Below are 21,119 nucleotides of genomic sequence, written 5' to 3'. Positions count from 1 at the left end.
ATGTATAAGCCTGACAAAGCCAGAGATATATTGGTCTTGGCAATGACAAAGAACATCAGAACATAGTACAAAAGACACACTAAAATTTAATAAAAAAACTAGGCCCACTTCCTTGTTGTAGCGAAAATGAGTTAATTTTGTTATATGTAAATGTTCGATCCTTAAGTAGTATAGTTACTTAATTCCAGTACTGGCTGGATGAAATTAAGTGCAGCAATCTCTATTTGTCTGAAGATTGGATTAAATGTACAGACAAAAACTTGTTTGTACAATTTGCTTATTCAGTGACAACAAGTTATGTTTTTGAAGCATCTGCTGTGGCATTTCACACTCACAAACTTCTTATTGCATCTATTTGCCAAATGCCAGCTACTGATGAAGAAACAGTCACAAGAAGGTTCTCCACTTTAAGTCTAATGACTCCAAAATATCATCATTACAAAATTTTTGTCACTGGGGATATTAACCCAGAAATAAAAAGTAAAGAGAAAAAATGGTATTTGCTGAATGTGGTAAGCTCAATGAATTTATGTTGCTTAAATAAAAAACCAATCAGGATGGAAGCATGGCATGGCAATGAGCAGAAATAATCAGAATGTGATACCATCAAATTAGGAATATATGACATGATGGCATACGGCTCGAACATGGAAAACTGTCTACTGATAATTTCAAGATGTTAACTAAATACAGAATTCTCAATGAAGAGAACACTGAAAGAATGAGAAATGACTTCAAACTAATTGAATGGTCCATTATACTGACCAGCTTCTACACATTCATTTCCATCATGAAGCACACACTAGGCAGTAACAGCTCTCTTGTGATGACACACTGGCAATACCATAATCACTAACCACACACTAAAAAATTTACCCACACCACAACTCAGTAAAATGAGGATATTGTACTGCTGGTGAAGAACATAACTGCTGACAGTTGTAAGAACAAGAACAACTCTATAAGCTTGAGAGAAATGTACATACTTGAAATTAAAGCAGCAAAAATCAAAGCTAATGAGTACATTTTAAATTCTAAAAAGAAATGAAAACCATCTTGGAATGTGATAAAACGTGAAACAAACATAGGAAGGGAAGAAATCACTGTCCCAATTAACTTGAATGAATATTTTGTGAATTCTGAAAGTTTCCTTGTATCACAAAGTGATGATGCATCTTATGTGGGGGCCTTCCTTTTGCAATTACAAAGTAAAACAAATAAAAGAATCACTTGGAGAAAAACTACTGCTACAGATCTTCCCAACTCAGAAAACAAGCTGAACAGCTCCAGAACAGAGGACTACCATGGGCACAGCAACTCGGTTCTAAAATGTATACTTATGGAAATTAGAAAGCCAATGCTCCATTTTGTAAATAAAATTATTGATAATAATCCTTTCCCTGAATGCCTTAAATTTATAGTTACACTTTCAATACACAAAAATGGTGACAGAGACATACAAGGTAACTATAGACCAATATCAGTTCTCCCTATAATAGCCTATATAAAATCACAGAGAGCTGCATACATGTATAACTTCAATTAATGAAGCTATTATAAACATGGTGAAAAGCTAACAGGCCGAAACATCTAAACCTGCTAAACACAACGCCGTGTTAGATTTAGAAGAGCAGGTCTGCTGACATAGTAATGTAACTCCTCAAATGCAGTTCTCTAAATCAATAACAAAACAATCTCTTTAAACACATTACATGGAAAACGCCGAACCACATAATGATTCGCTCTTATTCCATATTAGGCTTCCCTTTCATGGAAAGCAAACAACTAAAATCGGACAGGAAATAAAAACAAGTAAGTAAATAATAGTGATACGCTCATAACTCAACAGAAATTGGCGTTTAGTGTCCTTTAACTTCTGAGAATTCAGCGAGAACGTAGAAAATCAAAATTGCAATGGACACGCTTTTAGCTTTAATTTCCCCAGAATTTAAGGTACATTAGTGACGGTAATAATAATAATAATACAATACTCTCAAAAGATTAACACAGTAAGTGCCAGGGGATGTGTAAATTTAAGGTTATGGCTCACATTGTTTACTTTATATTACAGTATAATCGTAAATGAACTTAAATTAATTACCTTTGTTGTTTTGCTGATTGTTAAATTTTCCCTTGGGATAGCCCGTTTCCACTTTTCTAATAATTTTTCTTCCTTTGGAAATGAAAAAACTTGCACTTTCGGTCCCGTCGGGTAATTGCCTTTACACCTGGTCACACAACATCTGTACGGCATTTTGTCTGTCACTAACACAAATTCAAACTGTGCATCACATAAATAACGTTAAAAACGTTCTAAAACAGTTACGTTGTGCTGCATTCACATACTTCCATGCACAGCACAACGTTATAACACACTTCTCGCTTCCTTTTGTTATGACTACTCTTGGCTACCCGTCATGCTGTTCGCAGGCAGCACTCAGGCCTTCTCTCTAGGTGGCGTTGTCGTTACTCGACGAAAGCTTCGATGTAGAGGGCGACGTCGTCAGGTTCCGGACTCTCAGAACTCTGACACCTGTAATTCGCACAGCGTGGAACCGTGCCGCGGCCCCACCGCTGCCTGTACTCCACGCAGCGCCACAGCTCTGCAGGCTGCGTGGCTGAGCGGTCGGCGTCTCCGTCGCCCAGGCCTCCATCTGCAACCAACATACCAATGTTTAGGACTAAACCCCGACAGAATACTAACATGGAACACACACCTCGTCATCGCTCATCAGAAGTCACTGCCATCGCCTGCAAATCCCTCCTCAGTCACTGTCCCACAGAACGGAACGAAACTGATCCTGTCTGTGCCCTCGGCTGAACTGCCACAGCTGCGCCCCCTCCATTCCCTCCTACCGAAAACTACTTCTTTGCAAATGGATGTATTTATGGACCTTTTTAAGTTGTAAGGTATGTTTAATAAAAAAAGAAGCGTTACTGAAAAGTATTACTTGAATGCGCTACATAACTGAAAAATTAAGTATCATTGGTGCAAATAAAAAACAAAATGTATAATAAATTTCCTAAAACAATTGCAAGCGAAACAAAAACTATTTCTATTGTTGATGGAGCTACTACTGTAGTTCGATATGATGTATTATAAAGAATTGGTCCTCATAAATTATTATTAGCCATGAATTATTAATCCATACATATTATATATATATATATATATATATATATATATATATATATATATATATATATATTTTCCACATCTCCTAAACCACTGGACCAATTTCAACCAAACCTGCTACACAAATCACACAGCTATTGTCTTAAAATTAGGAGGAAGACTCCTTTCTTTACTGTTTGTACACATCATTTGAAGTTCTCATTAGTTAGGTAAACTATTCACGCATCAATTGCTGCAGTCACCCCACACTTTTCTTTTTAAATTTTACACGTATTGTCGGAGTTATTAAAAAATCACTGGTGGACATTTTCAGAAAATTTAGGAATGTATATGCGGCTGAGGGAAGTTATTTTATACTTTCTAGTCCGTTTTAAAACTTGTTAAATAAAGCATTTCCATAATTTTTCAATTTTTCTGACAAGAAATGGAAACTGGGTGAGCTGAATCACGCACGCCCCTCTTCTCTTTGTTGTTTGTCCATTCTGTTGCGTTTCACTCTGCAGAACCATGAGTGCAGAAAGCTGCAGGAGGTAATGACTGATCACACACTGCCCGTTCCACGTAGTATACGGGGGCGATGAGAGATGGCAGCAGCTGTTGGCCTCGGCTAGAAAGCCTGTATAGGGAGAGGGTGGCCAATCGGACGATACGGCGGCCATTTTTCTGCCAAACTGCGGGCGGGACTTTTGAATGGCCAGTACTGGAATAGTGGAGTACACACTCACCGAATCAAAAGCACAAGACAATATGGCGAAATCATTCGTTAAATGCCTTTCTTTACAGCTATAATATACTCATAGTAGCCTACTACGTACAGTACAGGAAAATTTGATACAGTGGCTGTAAAAATTATTCGTGACTTGCATTTATCTCCTTTCAAGTTCTTTTACTAGACATATTGCAATGAAAGTAACGTAAATAAAAAAAAATAGTGTATAGCATTTGTTTTGTATCGGAAGTGCATAACGCTAAAGATTTAACGTACCTGTATTACGTCAGATGAATGAAAGTCGTAAGCAGTTGTTTACTTGTGACATGCAAAATGTGTGAGACGTATTAGTACTGCTTGTCACGTCTTCAAACTTTTTGCACGTCCCAAGTAAACAACTGCTTATGACTTTCTTTCATATATATTGAATACCTTTCGTACATAACAAACGAAATAGATTACAAAAATCAGGTAATGTTAAATGTAGGCTACTGTAATAACGACCAAACATAACAAGAAAACTACCGTATCCCTCCTACCCCATAGTAAGTAGGCCTATTAAAAACTGCCTTCAAGAGTACCTACAATTATTTACTACGAATAATGTTTCAGCAACCACGACAACTGCGGAAAACATGCTTACAACTTGCTTGCGTCAACAGTCAGGCAATAATACTGAAACCAAAATAATGCCTAGTGTTCTGATTCGGAACGAAATAAAGTTTGACGCTATAAAGTTGAATGAGCATGGCACAACAATTACAGAAACTTTCCATTTCCAGCAAGGACTGTCAGATATTGGCTTCAGAAAAGCTTCTGATGCTACCAGTATGCACGCAAACGCTAATTACCTACTAAAAACGATATACAACTAAATCGAACATGCATGCACAACGCGTAACAAGTCTCTCAATAATTCAAATACCTTTTAATCGTTTCCGAAAATTCTCTGAACTTCAATTCAACTCAAAAGCACGGCGAACATAGGAAGCGCGAGAGACGTTTGGCAGAAAAATGGCGCCAAAGCTAATCAACCAATCACGGGCAACTTCACCTATGGCCACTCTCTCTGCTATACAGGCTCTCTAGCCTCGGCTAATGGTCTGCACCTCATAGTAAGAACTGCCACCGACAGATGGCAGAATAGACTCTTTGCCACCTCCTGCAAGTTCCCGGCCACCTGGTACTCCACAGCAAAACGCGATCTCACCAGCAAAAATGGATCCTTTTTTTTGGCTGGAGACTACAATTATTTGCTCAAAGTGAAAAAAATCAAACGCTGTTGCTAGCAAGGGAAGAACAACTCAGCCATGACACACACACACACACACACACACACACACACACTCAGATACCATGATTTTTTTAGGGTAAATTTTTGTTGTGAATAGGCAGATTACGGCCCAGCGGTCGGCAACGTCTATATAAGACAACAACCGTCTGGCGCAGCTGTTAGATCGATTACTGCTGCTGCAATGGTTGGTTATCAAGATTTAAGCGAGTTTGGAAGTGGTGTTACATACGAGCCATGGATGGATGGGACACAGCAGCTCTGAGTTAGCGATGAAGTGGGAATTTTCCCGTACGAACATTTCAGGGGTGAATATCAGAAATCTGGTATAACATGAAATTTCCGACATCGCTGTTGCCGGAAAGAGAGCCTGTAAGAATGGGTGGAACCAATGACGACTGAAGAGAATCGTTCAACGTGGCGGAAGTGCTACACCTCCTCAAACTGCAGGAGATTTCAATGCTGAGCGTGAGGGCGTGAACCTGAGACAACCTGATGAATCTATGGCCCTGCACGGCAGCGAGAGACTGTTCAAGCTGGTGGAGGCTCTGTAGTGGTATGGGACGTGTGCAGTTGGAGTGTTATGGGATCCTGATTCGTCTAGATACGACCCTGACAGGTGACACGTACGTAAGCATGCTGTGTCGTCACCTGCATCCATTTATGTTCGTTGAGCATTCCAGCAGGACAATGCGTCACCCCACACGTCCAGAATTGCTACAATTCTGAGTTTAAACACTTCCGCTGGCCGCCTAACTCCCCAGATGTGAACATTATTGAGCATATCTGGGATGACTTGCAACGTGCTGCTCAGAAGGATCTCCAGCCGCTCGTAATCTTACGGATTTATGGACAGCCCTGCAGGATTCATGAAGTCAATTTCCTCCAGCATTATTTCGGACATTAATCGAGTCCACGCCACGTCGTGTTGCGGCACTTCTGCATGATCGCTGGGCTCTGCACGATATTAGGCAGGTGTACCAGTTTCTCTGGCTCTTCAGTGTATTTGTGCAAGGAGCAGCGAAAGCGTTTACAATTAGAAAAAAGATGTCGTTACTTTCTTTTCAGAGGGACAGGCTGTGTAGTTGCAGTAACTGAAGCTAACATTACGTGCTGCCACCTCGTGGTTCTCGGAAGAGGGACGATCACGTGAGCTGTGGCAAGCGTGTATCGTACATTATACCACGGGCGGGGAAAAGGTTCAGCTGCGTACGGACGCGGTAGCTCGCCACTGGAGAGGCTGCAACCACGTTGCCGAAGGCGGCCTCAGAGCCTTCTGTTGGCGACGCGAAGCCACAGCGCCTCGTGATGACTGGGTGTTGTGTGATGTCCTTAGGTTAGTTAGGTTTAAGTAGTTCTAAGTTCTAGGGGACTGATGACCTGAGAGGTTAAGTCCCATAGTGCTCAGTGCCATTTGAACCATTTGAAGCCACAGCTGTGTAGCCCTCGCTCGGTAGCAGTCGATCGGTTGCAGTCGTTTCTGTGGAACAGTAAATCAAGTTAGTGCACAGCAACATCTGCACATTTCTTGTTCTTCAATGGTGCTGATATAAGTGAACACAGATTTGCAATGCTTTAGCCGAGAATGTTTCATACTCGTTCTATTGATTCGTCGCGAATGCTGTATATCCGCAACTGCTCCATTGTACCCAATTTCTGATGGATTCGAATCGTGTAAACACTACCGGCGGTGCTTGGACGGTAGTGCAATCGTATGGGTAGTAAGAGACTTGTTGTTCTGTAACTGTGCACTTCGCCGTGCACTGCAAGTGTTTGATAGTGACTTTCTGCACCTTTGCAGAGTTCAGTCGTAGGACTTCTCCAAAAAGTAATGGATCCTGCTTTAAATCAGCTAAAGGCCTTTTTAAATAATAACTTACTTCCGTAGGTATATTGGTTTCACATTGTTCGCCCAAACATCATTCTTCTCAGTAACAAGTTTATAGTGATCACTCTCTGTGTCTGTGGGTTTGACTTGTGTTGTGGAATTCTCGGCAACCTTGGTTTTCAGTTTGTTTGTGCAGCACAATTTCTGAAATCACCTCCTTGGCACTCTTAATGGTGCTTAAAGAGGCAAGTGCATCTCGACAATGTGTATTCTTGAACTGAGGAACCGAGAGAGTGGCAACAGCAAGGGTATTAGCATTTTCCGTATGTAGCAATCGTTTTTTAATTTCGGCAGTTGCCTTATTTTTAAAACTCTCTGCCATTGTTTTTTTTTTTCGGTTGAAAGCCAGGTACTTTTATAAAGTAATCTGGTAAGTGGTATTACTTTACTACAGATTATAAATCTTTTTCCACTGATTTTACGAGTCCTTATCTCAATTGGTCATAATATCTCGTCCACTTCGTTTAAATCAATTATTTGTTTTGCATTTAACATTTCTGGTGCACTGGTGTGGCACCTAATAATGTTGTTGATGTCAGGTGGCGGTTTTAAACCTAGCATTACCGATGAGTTTTCCATAACCCGGAAAACCATGGTTGCAATGGATGGGGGGGGGGGGGGCACTTTATTTTCACCAACAATAAAAAAAAATTACTTAGCAACATCAACGCATTTTTCATAAAGCTTACGTCAAGTGGTGGGGTACGTTACAGTCATCAGAAAACATTCTAAAAATTTAAAATTTAGTTAATTGTTAATTTTCGTGCAAAACAGACTTCTTACAGTTACGCAGATGTGTAAGAAAATTTCTGAATTTGGAAATATGAATAAGACATTTGTTGCAAAAAGTCACATTAATTAGTAAGACAAATTGCTGGATTATATTTCACTGAAAAATTTAAAACGGTTTCGTAATTTGATACAAGAAACCAACAAAAGCAATAAATACGATTTTTTCAAAATTTTAAAATAGAAAGTGCCAGATTCGATTACGATATTTTGAAAAGGTGGACACAAATTACTCCCTGCCCATGAAATTGTGAGGGAAAAATCTTTCAAAAATGGTTCAAATGGCTCCGAGCACTATGGGACTTAACTTCTGTGGTCATCAGTCCCCTAGAACTTAGAACTACTTAAACCTAACTAACCTAAGGACATCACACACATCCATGCCCGAGGCAGGATTCGAACCTGCGACCGTAGCAGTCCCGCTGTTCCGGACTGCGCGCCTAGAACCACTAGACCACCGCGGCCGGCGAAAAATCTTTCAGTCATATGAAATGTTCAATTCCAAAGTGTGGGAACATCGTGAATAAACTTCAAATCGGATTCCTACCTCAACTCGTCATTAGCGGTAACACATTGTTTGAACCATGTTACTATTCTTTTAACTGCTGCTACTGAGTGAAGCAAATTAGACGTTTCATCAACTGAGTCTTGTCGCACCAAATGCAACGTGTGTGTACAGCAGCCTATATGGCGATTTCTACTGAAAACAATATCTACTGCTTTTGCGATGTTGACGCCAGGGACATTGACAACTGGGAGAGTTATACTGATTTCAGAATTCCAGTGTTCGCTGCATCAATAACGTATTTGCTGATTATTCCACACTGTGGGATTTAGTTGTTAGGCTTGTGCATAAGTTTATTAAATTTTTGATTTTCATGTTGGTGTTTCGGTTGCTATGGGTTTATTTATCGTGTGTCATTTTCGTCTTCAAATGGTTGTAAATTAAAAATAAATCAGTAGCTGTAATTATTTACCATCTGAGAAAGGAAACGAATTAAAAAACTGCTTTAAATAATTTAATTTATTGAAAAAAAGTAAATATTTAGTCTCTGCCAATCCAAGCAATCTAAAGAAGTAACAAGAAGTAATGTGGCTTCGCTTCCCAGAGTGTACCCACGTTTCATTAGAGCGACAAATTGAGTGTGGAGGTATCGATGTTCCAATACTACTGTATTCTCATACCATCAATGTGTCGATGTTTTATAGGACTTAACAGCGATGTAAAGGCATTGATGTATTCCCACTAAACATCGATGTTTATTTAAGATAGATTGTTGACGATCATCGCTAGTTTGTGAGTTGGCGTACTGTCATGGATAACAAGCACTGATGAAGGTGGATGATGCCACAGTGTAACGGTGATGCCAGATGACACATGAAATAACTGTCATGATGAGGGTGCGCGTATGTGGCCCTGCAGAACCGCATGTAGCGACTAGAAGTCAGCAGTGTGGGTGAAGGGGGAAGGAGAGAATAAGGAGGACGGTGTGAGGTGCAGCATTGTGATGAGGGTTGGAAGCGGGGTATATCTCCAGACGAATTCCATTGTTGGGGGGGGGGGGGGGAGTTGGTTAAAATTCCGGCTGGAGGGAGTGGATAAGGCATGGAGGTGCATGGAAGGTGGAACATGGGTCTAGTGTCGCAGCAGGACACGAGGACGGGTTATTAGTGGATGGGAAATCGTGTTCCGAGAATGGGTTTTTGCGATTGATGTATCGCATCAGAAGATGCTCTAGGAAGAGAAAAGTTGCGGGAACTGGATGAGCTGGTAAGAATAAAGAAGGTTGCGACAACCTTTCATGTGTGGATAACAGTTAAGTGCTGCCACTGATCAGCTTGATGTCAGGTGGTACGAGGCATCCATTCTGGACCTGAGAGTAAGTGAGTGAATATGAAGATTAGCCGGTATCTTAGTATACAGGGGTGTGTGAAGCATACTGATTCATTTATACAAATTTAAGAGCCTGACAAAACATGACAACTGTTTTGTAGTGAAGAATGCTACAGTGTTGTGCAGGAAACTGCTGTTCGAAAGCAGAGGGTGGTGGCAGTTCTTTCCAAAGACGGAAGGACTGCCAAAAGATGGAAACGATGGCTGCATCGAATTTAGAGGAAAGATAATTATCCGTACAAGTCTGCTGGACCATATAAAAGAAATAAACATTTCCCTCTATGTGCAGTGTTTGGCAATGAGCGTATGTATTCACTTACATGAAACTCACAATGTGTGGACACGTGTAGTGTAGTTATTAGCGTGCTGCACCGCCACTGCACTATTCGCAAGACGGATACTCAGTTACACTAGCCTTTTTTTTTTTTTAATTGCTTTCTTGTTCTCTTCACTTAATACTGTCTCCTTAAGTTTACTTTCGGTATACATTTACATAAGTGCTTTAAATTGGGTATCTTATTACATTTTAATACCTATTTTAATTTTGAGGTGAATCACAAGGATGGTTCTGAGAATTGTATTTCATGCCCGATGTAGCAATTTCTCCGATGAATGTTGGAAACCATTTAACAATTTCCGACCACATTAATCTTCCCAAACAAGTAGTTGAAGACCACAAGTTGCCACATCCTAGTGTCCCCACTCATCCTGTGGTAAAGCTGCATCATTTCGACAAAAGAGAAACAAACTGGTAATTGCTTGGAACCTACGAGAAATATCTAAGAAGACCAGGGCATTACGATCAAACGAAAGTTGGTCCCGCTTAAGCACTTTTTAATCGCAGTGTTTCGGCAGCACTTAAGTACGCAGTAGGAGAACAGGTAGTTCAAGACTCTACTGTGTCAACTGCGTGTTTTATAGACGTAGTTTAAGTTAATCACCCGGAGGAACACGACACTTGTAACGTGTCAAGGTGCCAAACGAAAACACAATGATGTTCTGCGGCTACACATGAACGTTATTAGGCTGTTTGAGAATTTTAAAATCTGGGAAAGAGGTACCTCAAAAATAGTAGCGGTTCTGGCAACAACCACACCAATTAATAATCACAATTAACTCTTGAATGAGAAAGGTTTGCACTGTATTTTATTGTGCCTCTTTCTCAAGATGCCTTGGAGTAACTACTCGGCTTGTTTTGAGCATATAACCAGTATTAAGACAACTGTGAAGTTTATTGATGTCATGGTATTTTCGTTCTAGTCACCATGGCAGTTATCAGACAAAAAATGCACAGTTCCTCATCGAGTGCCTAGAACACATGCGCACTTGCGAGGTGTCAGAAAGCAACCACGATGCCGCCGTGATCGTAGGTGAAAATTTAGACACAAGTGACGTAGATGACATTCCAGTCGAGGAAAAACAAAATTATCTGCGAAGGAGAATGGTAAAACAAATTAAGCTGAAATACGTGTTACTGATGTGTACCGTGCACAACTTTCAGTCTGAATGAAAAAGAGTTCCTAGATTAACCGAACTCAAAATTATGTGACCGACAACAGCTTAGAACCTGTATGACAACTAGGGGTGGTTGTTGTCGCTGGAACAGACTGTTTTCGGTTATTTGGTTTTTGTTTTTCCACGTCTGTTTAACCTGATTGTTAAAAATGCTCTAAGTAACCGATTTCTGAAGTAACCGATTTTCGATTGTAATTCTTATTTTTCTCCTGTAATGAACGTAAGAACTGACCTGATATTGAAAACATTTGACCGTCTCAATTTGAAGATATATAGAATAAAAACATTAAATGAAATAGACAAATAAAAGAAAACACCCGTCCATCGTTCGCACCTTCTCTCGAAAAGTGAGAAGCGCTTGAATCCTACAAAAAAATCTGGAGTGTTCTATTGTTTATTCCAATTTTTTGAAACTCTGCTCAAAAATCGAGTTGTAATCGGGGATCATACCATTATTTCGGGGTCATGCGTAGTCAATGCTGAAGGATGAAAACTAAGTTCGACTCTGTTCTTCTTTTTCTTGTGCTAATTCGTCTGTTTTCGGGAGCTACAAGTAGATGAAGGCATGTTATGTAGACTCGGGCAGTAGATTAGCTACTCTCTATTTTTATTGTGTAGCATGGATAAACTGTCGCTAAGTTATTAATTTATTACTGTTACTATAATTTCCTTCCTCTTTTACTATTTCATAGAAGTGGCAGACAAATCATTGATGTATTAAAGTAAATGAAGCATTGTACTTCATTGGCACGTCACCTCGTAAAAATATCTCCAGACTAGCGTCGACGCCATTCTGCGCTACAGCGGATGTCCGCGGGCGGCAGCGAGGAACTGCCGCACAGAGCGCGTGTGGCTGAAGTCCTGCCCGCTGCACGCACAGCGCGTGCCTCAAGCCACGACACAGGGCAACAGGGGCAGGCGGGCAGCACCGTCTCAGCGACGCCGTGCCAGTCCTTATGCAATGCGTTTGTTGCTCCTTCCTGTCGGCATTGTTAATAAAATAGTTCTGATCGTTTTCCCGGTTTTCTACAATAGCGCAATATTTCCTAGCAGTGCCAGTTTTTCAATTAAAACTTATTTCTTTTTTTAAAACAAGGTTTGTTTAAAATCGAAAAAACTATATCACTGCTGCTAAGGGTAATTGATATTTCATTTATTTTGCTCGGTCATTAATACAAAATAAAAAGCTCCTGTCATTACCGAGACCAAACATATACCGAAAAATACTGGCAATTCAGGTCTCAAATAACGGCATCGGGTTTAACTGATCGGTTTTTCCCATTTCTAAAAGTAAGCCTCAAAACAGGATGAATAAAATCATGACGACCAGGTCTCAGAAAAGGATTAAAAATCGGGAAATAAAATACTCAGGCGCTGATACATAGAATATACCGTCATGGAATAATGAAGGGCAGTAAATTGTTGTGGAAATGGAAGCACATAAAATAAGCGTATGCACACTGACCGAGATGAAAAGAAACGGGAAAGGCTCAACCGTAAGAGGAAGTTACCCACACTATTCTACTCTGGTGCCGATAAACATCTAGCAGTACATGCAGGAGTGGGAATTTTAATTCACAAGAAGTTTAATAACAACTTTACTGGCGTCAGCTGTGTCAATAAAAGGATAACCAAGCTGACAATAAAGGAAAGTAAATATGTATGTGCAGATGATGTGGGAAGACTTAAACAAGAGACAATGAGGTGTAATAATCTTGAAGCTGTTATTGACAGCCGGCCGGTGTGGCCGAGCGGTTCTAGGAGCTTCAATCTGGAACCGCGTGACCGCTACAGTCGCAGGTTCGAATCTTGCCTCGAGCATGGATGTGTGTGATGTCCTTAGGCTAGTTAGGTTTAAGTACTTCTAAGTTCTAGGGGACTGATGACCTCAGATGTTCAGTCCCATAGTGCTCATAGCCACTTTTTTTTTTAATTGAGACTGTTCCCTAAACAGGGAAAGTTTTCCTCGTCGGAAATCTCAATGAGAGCTGATTAATTTTTGATCATCGAACTAACTGTGTATTAATATAGCAGAATGTAAATGATGTAGTAGAAAGCTTCGTGTGCCGTTTATGTCGCTTCCCTGCCAACGTTTACGTATTACATTTTTGTTGTTATGTTTTATTGCAAGGTATAGGAAGATTTTGCTACGGGAGGCTAGCGAGTTGGTAGGATCACCAGGCAGACCCATCAGACAACGCGCCAGATGGTCGCATAGCGTGGGGAGGGCCGAGCGAGCGACAGCCGTGTAGCAGCCTACTGGGGCAGCGGGACAGAGGGCAGGGGTGTGGGGGGGGGGGGGGGAGAGAGACTCGGCCACCACACTGGGCGCCAAGAAGCGGGTCTTTCATCATTTCTTTCTTTTTTTTTGGTCATCAGTCTACTGACTGGTTTGATGCGGCCTGACACGAATTCCTTTTCTGTACTAACCTCTTCATCTCAGAGTAGCACTTGCAACCTACGTCCTCAATTATTTGCTTGACGTATTCCAATCTCTGTCTTCCTCTATAGTTTTTGCCCTCTACAGCTCCCTCTAGTACCATGGATAGTCATTCCCTCATGTCTTAGCAGATGTTCTATCATCCTGTCCCTTCTCCTTACCAGTGTTTTCCACATATTCCTTTCCTCTCCGATTCTGCGTAGAACCTCCTCATTCCTTACCTTATCAGTCCACCTAATTTTCAAAATTCGTCTATAGCACCACATCTCAAATGCTTCGATTCTCTCATTTATATTTTCTGTTTAAATTTTAATATGGAGCTCCAGCCGTTCTGATAACGTTACTTGTACTGAACACTTGTTAATAATAATTTCAATATCACTATGTTCATCAGAAAATGATAATTATAAATTTCAGTTATTGATGGGAAGGATGGGGCAAACTGTTAAGATATCTCTCGACTAGTCGACGATCGGTTTCGAAAGTAGCAACATGCGAACTGGTGTGTCAAATGCAAGTCCGCATAAACATAGAGTGGACTGCTGCAGTTGCCTCGGAAAACATATTTGTCCGTTTTCACGTTGATTCTAATATCGCCTGAAGCATTTTTGAGACTTTGGCGGTGTTTGCGAACTGATGATTAATGACCAGGAAATTAGTTTTAATTATTAATGGGAGACTGGCTCTAGAAATCGTCTTACTAATTTTGCAATTGGTGAAATAAAACGTTATATTTGGCATCCTAACATGTTACTGTTCTTATTATGCCTATCTTTTAAACCTACTCACTCGTCACATAATTATGCACTGTTTATGGCAGAAACGTTACAGATCGCGACTGAAGGAGAAGAAACCTACTGGGGCAACGTCTATGAGACGCCAGGTAAGCGAGTCGACTACAAACCAGTTGCGAGAAGTGTGGGGTGGACGTAACTCACACACAGCACCACCGTGCGTCCCCGTGAACGTATTGTGGGAGACGACGTTTCTAACATTCACTCCCCCGTCTGCTGTGCGTGGCTGTGTGACCAAAGTGGCAGACTAAATTTTGAACAAGCGCTTCTGGAACCCTCATGTGATAGTGTGACAGCTGGAAGCTCTTTAACACTGTTCACGGACAATGCGGTAGTGTATAAGGAAGTAGCGACGCGAGAAGAGAGTATCAATTTGCTGAAGGACCTGCAGAGGACTAATGAATGGTGCAGGCTCTGCCAGTTGACCCTGATCGTAAGTAAATACAACATACTGCGAATACATAGGAAAAGAAATCGACTACTGTACAACTACACTATTGATGACATATTGCTGGAAACAGTCTGTACCATAAAATATCTAGGACTAACTATCCAGAGCGACCTTATGTGGAACTACCATATAATTCAATCAGTAGGAAAACTGGACACGAAACAGATTAATAGGGAGAATGTTAAGGACATGTAACTCACCCACGCAAGACGTGGCTTACAAGGCGCTTGTGTGACCGATTCTTGAGTATCGTTCATCAGTCTGGGGCACATACCAGGTAGGACTGACGAAAGAGATGGAAAAGATTCTACAGAGAGGGGGTTCGTTTATTCCGCGCGAGGGCGTCACACAGACGCTCAACAAACTCCAATGGCAGACGCTGCAAGAGAGGCCTTGTGCATCACAGTGAGGTTTCCTATTGGATTTTAGATTTCCATAAGAATCTGACGACATGTTACTTCCTCCATCTCACATCTCGCGAAATGACCACGATGAGAACATTCGAGTTATTAGAGCCAGTACAGGCGCTTCGCCATTCGCGACCGGAGCGGGGAAGGGGGGATCAGTCAGTGGTACAGCAGCTACCGTTACGTGGCTTGCGGAGTGTGATGTAACTCCGTCCGAACAGGCATTGGAAGGCCCAACGGTACCGACCGGCCGTCGTGTCGTCGTCAACCCACAGGCGTCACTGGATGCGGATATGGAGGGGCATGTGGCCAGTCATCAGACTGGGAATGTCTGAGCAGTACACTAAATCACCTTCTTGTTCAAAAAATTTGGAAAATTGCTACTCTCTCTTTCTATACATGTATACGCTGGTTCAAACTGGCAATAAGTTCTTTTCTTTTAATCTAGAGTCAAGCAATTCAGCTTTCCCGACTGTATGTCAGTTTACAAGACCCGAGCCGCTACTTCTCAATCGAGTAGCTCCTCAGTGTGCCTCACAGGGGCTGGGTGCACCCCGCTTGCCAACAGCGCTCGGCAGACCGGATGGTCACCCATCCAAATGCTAGCCCAGCCCGACAGCGCTTAACTTTGGTGATCTGACGGAAACCAGTGATACCACTGCAGCAAGGCCGTTGGCAGAGTATGACGTAGATGCTGATTAATTTTATGTGGTCGTTCCAGTTCGTATCGCTCTGTAAGCATACTCCGAGATATTTTACGGAAGTAACTGCCTCCAGTGTTTGTTCATTAACTTTTCAATCATACACTAAAGGTTTTCCCTGTGTCTGTATTCGCAATACGTCACATTTGTTTGTATTCAGGGTTAACTGCCACTTACTGCACCAAACGTCGATCCTTTGTTGGCCTTTCAGCATTTCGCTACAATTTTGTAGCGTTTTGACGTCTCTGTCTATATCATCACCTGCAAAAAGCCTCATTGAACTTCCGACTTAATATACTAGGGCACGTATACGTGTATTGTGAAAAGTGACGGTCCTGTAACATTTCCCTGGGTAACACCCGAAGTTTCTTTTATGTGTGAAGACCTCTCTCCGTTCAAACTGATACGTTGTGTTCTTTTTGGTAACAACTCTTCAGTCCAGTCACACAGCTGGACTGATATTCCATGCTCTCGTTATTTTATTGATTAGGCGGCCATACGAAACTGTATCGAATGATTTTCGGAAGTCAAGGAAAATTTCTGAGTTAAAAGCAGATGCTTTTCTCCCATATTGGGTAATGATTTTGAAAGAAGAAGTAGATATACGAATCGCACCTGTATGCCTTAATTTACTGCAAAATTGACATATGCATTGTGATTTGTATTTTTTTTTTACACAATCCTGCTCTTATTTTATAATTTGTATTTTTTATCATGGTAATACTAGATCTATTTTATTATTTGAATTGTAACTATGCATGTTTATGTGCACAAATATCGATTATTCTGGCAATATTTGATTGGCGCCAACAAGCACACACAATTTTGATGTCTTCAAATGGTGACAGGCAAGCTTGAGCGTCTTTCAATATTTTTGTATTTTACATTTTTAATATGAGAAGTTACATTTATAATCAGGATGTATGGACTTATGATCACTTCTTAACAAACATAATATGTATCCTTATCTTCTGCACTCACTTATTTATTTATTTATTGTATGATGGAAACAAATATGTGTATACAACATCTGTAAACAAATGAGCACAGTCACTGTCTAACACAATCTTACATCTCCAGGTCTAGTTATCTTATCCATTAGATTGCTTCATGTGATGCATGGTGAAGTCGATTATGGTTCCTTTGTTGGCTCGAAGACAATGGTCAGGAGCAATGCGGTGGATGGACTGTATGAAGCTACCACAGTCGTAATGTGCACAACTAGCTCATGCCCAATTGTCAGTTAGATAATAGAGGAGAAGTGTTCTTTTAAAGACAATTCAAGGTTCACTTCTAATTACGCCAGTTACAGTAGTCTCAATACTGTCATAGCAACAACAAGGTCACATGTTGCAACACCCCTTGAGGTGGCTGTGTCCCCCCCCCCCCAACTGCTGTAGTGTCACACAATAACACAACTCTGCTATGTGGTGAGACCTATGGATCCTCAGATGTTTTGGTTCGATTACCTGCATTTTTAATTATCATATTATGTTGTTACCCTCCTACTATGCACGGATCCTGAAATATATGTCAGCATTTCATCAGGTAATTATGTAAGATACTACGCAGACCAACGAAAAACCTTTCTTAAAAAAACTTTTTTACTTTGATAGCTGATCTTTATAGATTTTTAAGAATTGAATCCAAATCTAGCCTTAGTTTTTTCGAGCAATATGCTTTTTACTATATAGTATAAAAATCCTATGCTATATGGTGAACAGAGAAAGTAGTGAAATGCTTTGTTACAACATAAGCATGGTTTGGATTTACAGTTAGCTACATAAATCAATGTTATGAGTTAATAGAGGTTTCACTTCTCAGCTGGTATTGGTTTGCATTTTCTTTCTCTTTTTCCTTTGAAGCTTCTTGTGTAGCTTTTTCTACGATGAGTGGTTTGCTGAACTTCTCAGTAAAGTGACCAACAGTAGTCCCCCATCATGTTGGTGTTCCAGCGGCCTTGGTAGCACTCTTCCATCACTTTGAGGTCCTGGTGAAAACCAAACTCATTCATCAGACTGGGAATGTCTGAGCAGTACACTAAATCACCTTCTTGTTGAAAAAATTTGGAAAATTGCTGCCCTCTCTTTTTATACATGTATATGCTGGTTCCAACTGCCAATAACATCTTTTCTTTTAATCTAGAGCCAAGGAATTCAGCTTTTTCTTTCGTTATGCCCAGACCCCTAACCAAATCGTTAAGCTGGGTATGAGTAAATAATTTGGGCTGTAGACTTTCTATATTACAATGGAATTCATCATCGTCTAGTTCATCTAAATCAGATTTTACATTAGAAAATATTTCTCTTGGAACAGAGATTAAATCACCTGGTGGTTCAGGAACTGGCACACATACACCATGCCCTACCGAAGGTTAATTTAGCTTATTACCTTCATTGTTTCGAATGATGACCTGTAATATCAACAGTGCTAAAGGAGCAATCATTGGAATGATATCTTGGCTCCCTCCATATCATAGGAACAGCAAATCTAAAGGCTTTCGTTTTTCCTTTTTGGACCATTTTCACAGATCTTCAACACACACATAACGTACCTTATGTAGCGCCCAAGATTTTATTTGATCACTAAGTTTAGACCCAAAGTATGATAGGCAAACCTTTTTCACTGAGTCTGTAATGTTTCTTTGGTGTTTTTTAATCACAAATTCACCACAAATATAACAAAAACGGTCAGCAGAGTTTTTACAACCACGATTAGACATTGTACTTAGCACATGTACAGGAAAGGGGAAAGTGAGGTTAGGTTGACAGTAAACAAGACACCATCTGTTAACAAAAGGTAGAATCAGCCTTTTTTGCCAGCAAATGTTTTTCAGCAGTGCTACCAACGTCATCTATATTCATTACACCTCCTTTTTAAATTATTTTAACTATATAAAAGCTGTTAAATTCGGTAAAAATCGCTGTGAAACGTGAAGAAATGGTGGGTAATACAGTAAGTATCATATTTGGATTTCCCTCCTCAAAAACATAAGAATGAGGTATTTTCAGCGAAAGAGTTATTCCATCGTTGGCCTGTGAATTATCAGACAATTATGTTGCTCCTTGGGTCCTGGAATTTCGTCCTGAGATGTATGTCATAAGTTTGTCAGATAACTATGCTGTCCATAATGTGATATTTCCCGTTATAGTCTTTGAAAATCAAATGCACTTTTCAGGTTCTTGGTTATAACATTAACCGAATCATCAGGCAAACGTAATTCACTCACTGAACAGTGAGGAAATGAACATGTTATCTGCTCAAATTGTATGTGCCAGGGAAGTTTATAACTCAAATTACACGAGTTGTGTGCTGCACCACACAATTTAATAATTAAATAACAGTGATTCCTAACAACTTTTTCAGTTGTTTTATCTTACAATTGACTGCAAACGCATTCTCATATAATGAATGACTTTCAGGTGTTCTGAGTATATGAACAGAGGTGTTATAAAGATCATCAGTCTCACTGCAAGTTCTTCCACCTCAGAGAGCAACCATCTTGCAGGACCTGTACCAATGTACAATTCGATATGGTGAAGAGATGGATCGTATGAACATATGGCTTTCTATGCTACTGCAAAGAGTACATGTTGTTCTGTGATAGCGGTTTGTGAAATATTGGGAGCTTCTTCAGATTGCACTACAGATGTGAGTACAAATTCCAAGTCTGAGTAGACAGTGAATGGTAATCCCTGTCTGAGAAGAATATTTTTAAATTCTGTGTATTTATCATCACCTGTCCATACAATGGAGAGCTTTTGTAGAACTGTTGTGCTGCTGCTCAGAAATATTTTCGCTCTTGTCAAATGTACTGAAATATTTACTGTAGATGTACTGTATACCATGACATTTATTCAGCTGTGATGAAATAAGATATGACAACTGGTTTTCTATGAAACAGTAATGCTGCTTTGTATTGTTTTCATCAGAAATGATCGGCAAATCTGTATGTTTTTCACGCTGCCTGGCAAATTCTGAAACATGCAGGGAGCCAACAACTTTATGAGCAATCTTACCATCATTATCCTTGCAAGCATCTAAGGTGTATACATGAATAGAGATATGCATATTCTACTTTTCAAATCTACAATGTCTTGAATTTTCACAGGATAACCAATGCTTTCATGTTTATAATGGCTGGGAACATCTTACATGCCATATTTACCAGGACACTCCATATGGTCTCCAAATTATTCTCACAGCCCGCACTACGCAAAACAGAATTCGTGTTTATATATTACTTTAATAGCCATATGTTTTGACACAGTATCTCCTGGAAGTTTTATGTACGAAGAACTCTCATTACATTGATAATGGATGTATGCTAAAACGTCCAAAAACAGCATGTTACTTTATACATTCCAGAGCCTCTTTCTTCGAATTCTGATAACCTTGTTCGTAAGCGGTCATAGACATACTTCTCTTACCATTCAGTGAGCGAGGTGCTTTGTAATACTACGTTTATTCTGCTCTACAAATGTATGATTGCCATCTTGGTCACATTGTGACGTTTAGGAATTGCAAACTCATAGCATAGCATAGCATTGCTCAAACTTAATTGAAGAATACTGAGAGTTCTTTAAATTTAAGACACCCTTGGCCTCCAAACAGGTTTACATGCACCAGTAATATAAGGGGGAGGGCGGGGTTCCAGATATCCAACAGCACTCTTAATACGAGCTTGCGCAATTCTGTTTCTAATAGAATACGAAATCACTGAATAATTTAGGTTTGCGGTCTGGCTGATTGCAAGCAACTGGTCTTTATTACTGGAACTGCTGCTGGTACTTCTGTACTCACCAATGATGGAACTCTACTGCCGTCGCATCGTTTGCACCGATTGTGCACCTCCAGCATGGGTGAGAGGTGGGTGTGTTTCCCAGAGTGAACATCCATGTTGAGGTGATGTCACGCTGCTTCTGCCACTGCTATGTGACGTAGGTGTTGGAGTGAGAATAGCAGCGGATTTCCCACTGACATCATGCTGCTGTATTCACCATGGCCGCCTCCTTGCCTATGTAGATGTAACGAGTTTACACACAGAAGTGTTGCTCTGCAATGTGCATGTACCACATTTATAGCATATCCCCATCACCTTTTT

At 40.5% G+C, this 21,119-nt stretch overlaps 1 pseudogene; it reads right to left on the bottom strand.

Annotated features, from left to right (window-relative positions):
* Positions 1–15,873: 15,873 nt before the first annotated feature.
* On the bottom strand, positions 15,874–15,991 carry LOC126109101 (5S ribosomal RNA; annotated as a pseudogene).
* Positions 15,992–21,119: the final 5,128 nt, after the last annotated feature.

Source organism: Schistocerca cancellata, chromosome 11 (genome assembly GCF_023864275.1).
Source record: "Schistocerca cancellata isolate TAMUIC-IGC-003103 chromosome 11, iqSchCanc2.1, whole genome shotgun sequence".
In the NCBI taxonomy this organism is placed as follows: Eukaryota; Metazoa; Arthropoda; class Insecta; order Orthoptera; family Acrididae; genus Schistocerca; species Schistocerca cancellata.
The sequence above is the reverse complement of the archived record's forward strand: the minus strand, read 5'-3'. Positions and strand labels throughout refer to the sequence as shown.